This window comes from Pelmatolapia mariae, linkage group LG10_11 (assembly GCF_036321145.2).
Source record: "Pelmatolapia mariae isolate MD_Pm_ZW linkage group LG10_11, Pm_UMD_F_2, whole genome shotgun sequence".
Lineage (NCBI taxonomy): Eukaryota > Metazoa > Chordata > Actinopteri > Cichliformes > Cichlidae > Pelmatolapia > Pelmatolapia mariae.
Genome location: NC_086236.1, coordinates 57,005,690 through 57,009,971, shown reverse-complemented (window position 1 = coordinate 57,009,971; position 4,282 = coordinate 57,005,690). Strand labels below are relative to the sequence as shown.

Genomic DNA, 4,282 nt, shown 5'->3' with positions numbered 1-4,282 from the left:
GAAGAACAGCAGCGGGAAAAAACGGTGGGTCAGTACTCTTTTCTACACGTTTTACTTAGCTTTTATTTGACTGCGAGAGCCACGACGATGGTTTTATACTTGAACCACGTCAGAGACAGAGGCGGTGACAGTGCTGGAAATAAACCGCAGTCTGAGCTTCTGCTATGGGCAGAAATCTGAATTTGAATAAGTTAAATTCGAATTGCTCGGATTGAATCTGAATTGTAACTTGAATAAATGCTTTTAAAAACTGACTATGAATTAGCCTAATTTGAAATTCAATTCATTGGTTTGAAAATGATCATCACTGAATTGAAATTGAATTTTATATTTTGAAAATGAATTCATTTGCTTTGAAACCGTATTTTATCCTTTAAAAATTTAGCTCTCGAATAATTTCAGATTCACTTATCACCATTCAGTTTAGGGGGGTTAGCCCTTACAAATGTTTATTAGATTGACCACACTTATACAGACTGTATATAACAACCAACTCTAAAATGTTCGTTTGCAGAGAAAAGACACAGACAGACTATGCTTACAGGATGTGATGTGACAACACTACACTGTAAAATGTAATATTGTGTTTAATTAAAACTATTAAATAGGCTGAACTCAATTTTTATCAATTTGTTATTAGAACTCAATTTAAATAAGTTACCAGTACTTTTTATGCAAAAATGCTGATAAACTCGATTAATTTGAGTTGTCCTAACTTAGAAAAAATAAGTAAGCTGGAAGTTTTGCTTCTCAGGGCGGAAGGATGAAAGATGTGTTTTGAAAATGCCACGTGACTTCCGTCCCCCTCCCTCCCGGATCAGTCCGCATGTTCATGGCGCCAGCATTTGTTATGGAATATATTGAGCAAACCTGGAGATATTATTGTTGTCATTGCTGTGGATCTTTACTGACTTGGTGAGTAAATGTTTACTCTTATTCAAACTGATTTTGTGGCTTCTCTTAGTTTAGCACCAGGTTTATAATCTTGCTAGCTAGTTAGTGTTAGCCTAGCGTTGCTGCTGCCGCTGGGCTCATGTTACTTAAAAATTAACACCACAGCCTTAAAAACCTTACATAAAACTATGTCGGTGATTTTTTTTGTTGATTGTTTGAAATAAATAAGTGAGATAAGAGCCCAGACAAAATTCTTTGGGAGGTGCAGCCGTTAGGGGTAGGGTGGGGTGTGGGGGGTGGATAACGGAGCTCTCCGAAAACGTGGAAGCACTTTTGCAAATATGTGATATTTTGATAAATTAAGTAGATATTTGAGCATTACTCAGCTACATTCTCGCCTGAAAATATCTTAAAAGGTTATTTTGTGACCCAGAAAGGGTAGTCTGGTGAAAAAGAGGATCGCATTTGTCGGCTGCGGTTGTCGGAGCCTGTGCGCACTTGTAAGCGCGGCAATGGCGGAGGAGCACTGCTGAAAAACGTATTACTTTTTCTGGGTCACAAAATAAACTTTTAAGATATTTTCAGGCGAGAATGTAGCTGTGTGAATTTCAAATATCTGCTCGATCTATCAAGACATCACATATTTGCAAAATGCTCCGACGTTTTCATGCTTTGTGGCAGCTTTAGAACATCTGTGGCATCTATTAATGTCAAATCTAGCTTTTATTTAACATCATAAGCAAACTCTATGTTACAGTGATTGCACAGCCATTAAGGATCAAATCAGTTTCTGAAAAATGTTCTGTTTTTTCTCCCTCTGCTTGCTTCTTACTGTCTTTGAGGCTCGGGACCAGCACTCCTGCTGTTGGACAGAAAGACATCAACTCAGTGGTAAGTATTTTGGGTTTCCAATATATTAGCAACTGTCAGTGACATTTATATTAATCAGGCTGAACTTTAATCATACTTTAGATCAGCCTGTTTTACTTATTGTTTTATTTGTGCTTTGGTTTGGGGAAGTTGTTTCTTTACTGATCTTTTCCTGTCTTCTGTTATTAGACTTGAGATATGACTGCACGATGCTGTTGCTGTGACTCCAGTTAATTCTACAAGACATGCTGTGTAAGTAAACAAACAACAACAGTTTGGTCTGCATTTCTTGAAAGATCACATCCCCCAAACTTAGTTTAGAGGGTCTACACTGTATATAGTGAAGTCTGCAAGTTTTCTAACAGCAAAATTTGTTTTGTGCCCAAATCATTTTGCACATCATTAGAATGAAAGTTATTGCCCATGTTTGCATAGACCTTTTTAAAATGATGCTTTCATGACATTATTGTATGTTGGGTGGTGGTCAGGGCTATCCAGACTGACAATTTGGGACATTGAATGTCACCTCTCCGGTGGGGAGGGAGCCTGAGATTGTCTAAATTGGAGTCTGTTTTATACCAAATGCAGGAAAAAAATGTTTAAGAAAGCAATTAAGTTCATGTTCCAAAAAATATGATTGTTTGCTTGCAGGACAACAGGAGAGATGAGTCCTCCGTCACAGATGGTGTGGTCAGTGAAGGTGGTCACCTGCAGGTTCAAGCTCATTGCATCTCCAACCCACATCCACTGCCACTGTACTTAAGGGAAGTTAAAGACTTTCTTCTGCACCTACATTTGAATTACCTCGATCCATGACAGTCATTCAGGCAGTAATGCCTGGACTGGAAACAAGCCATCCTTAAAATATTACAACATTCCAGCTCATGTGTTGGAATGAAAAACGAATGTGTTGTTTAAATTAGAGACTGCACTTGTGACAGAACAATAAATATTTTATGTTGATTATATAAATAATGTAAGTACAAAACAAACTTGTGGTAGGCCTAAACTTATTTTCAGAATAATTACATCTGAGACTTTGTTTCGTTGTAACAGTGATGGCAATATAATTTTTATTCAGCAGAACAGTGTCCAGTATGTTGGCTGTTGTACTTTGTTGTGTTTGAAAATAAAAGTTGTGCTCATTTTAACATCATTACAAAAATTGTTGTTAATTATTTTTAATCATATTCATGGTACCACAAGTTGTCCTAACAGTCATCCTAAGTAAGCTTTACTTAGTTTTTTTGAGGCAACGAGTTTCCATAATTTTTTTGAGTTCTGGGAACTAACACGGCTGTGTACATTTTGAGTACAGTGTACTCAAAATGAGTAAGTTGCCCTAACTTGGTCATCTTACGTAAACTTGATCCAATTGTTTTGAGTTCTGGGAACAAATGAGCTTGTACAGAGTACTCAAAATAAATACGTTGTCCTAACTTAGTCATTTTTAGCTAAGCTTTACTCAATTTTTTTGAGGCAACGAGTTTCTATAATTTTTTTGAGTTCTGGGAACTAATTAGATTTTACAGTGTAATGAAATATTGATGTGTCATATTTGTTCAAGACGTTTTTCTTATGGGCAAAAATATTAAAATCATGATGAACAGGGGTGGTGAGTCCTATGACTTTGTGTATATAATTTGGAATCTTTTACAAATGTGGGCCAAAAATAGATACATGATATAATTTCATTCATTTCAAAGGTTTATTTGCATGACGCACAAACAGACACAATTGAAAGGTACAAATGTGTTGTGCATGAAACGAATTCAAACGTGGTGCAGATGTGTGTCACAAGTTGATCTGGCTGTAGGCTATGGCACTTGGTCAGAGGTGGCGCTGGTTGATTCGAGTCCATGTTAGTGCACACAAAGTAAACTGCACGCTTTAGTTGTGAAGCAAAAACGCTGAAATCGAAGTAATAAAACGTGCGAGGGGGACGATAACGACGACAAGATTCTCCCGATCGTTTACTCTTGCTGTCCTGTGAACAGCATCGGCGTGGTGTTAATTGTTTGCTGTTTTCGCGATCGCGTCGCGCATGAGAATATCACCAGGTAAACTCGCGACATTTTTTAAACATTTTTTTGTTCAACAGCATCAAGACTGACAGAGTGTGTTTGAGATAACCTCACTACAGAAAGTAGAAGAGCTAAAGAGGAATCTGACATTTCAGCAGACTTTTTTTTTTCACCAGAGCAAAACACAAAGTGAAGCTGTTGTGAAAGCAAGTTTTATTGTAGCAGAGGAGCCAAATCAGCCCGGTACCACTCTGAAGAGCTGCATGATGAAGGTGTGCGACGTCTTGTGTCCAGACAAAACGCAGATTTTGGCAAATGTGAGCCTGAGGAGAAATACGATTGCTGATTGAGTTTGTGAGATGGCCACTGATTTAAGAACACAGTTGTGTGAAAGAAGCAAAAACTTTATTGCATCCTCTCTTGCTGTGGATGAAAGTATAGACATGATGGACATTGCACAGCTGGCTATAATATTGAACATTAAATCGATGCAC

General features: G+C 37.6%; 1 long non-coding RNA gene across 2 annotated transcripts; it reads left to right on the top strand.

The window, feature by feature from the left end:
* Nucleotides 1–811: 811 nt before the first annotated feature.
* On the top strand, nucleotides 812–2,864 carry LOC134637900 (uncharacterized). 2 transcript variants are annotated; one of them, XR_010095199.1, is made up of 4 exons: nucleotides 812–915; nucleotides 1,737–1,785; nucleotides 1,954–2,016; nucleotides 2,416–2,864. It is a non-coding gene; the product is annotated as an uncharacterized LOC134637900 (long non-coding RNA). The 2 variants fall into 2 exon arrangements; XR_010573885.1 differs by lacking the exon at nucleotides 812–915 and having other exon boundaries at nucleotides 1,659–1,785.
* Nucleotides 2,865–4,282: the final 1,418 nt, after the last annotated feature.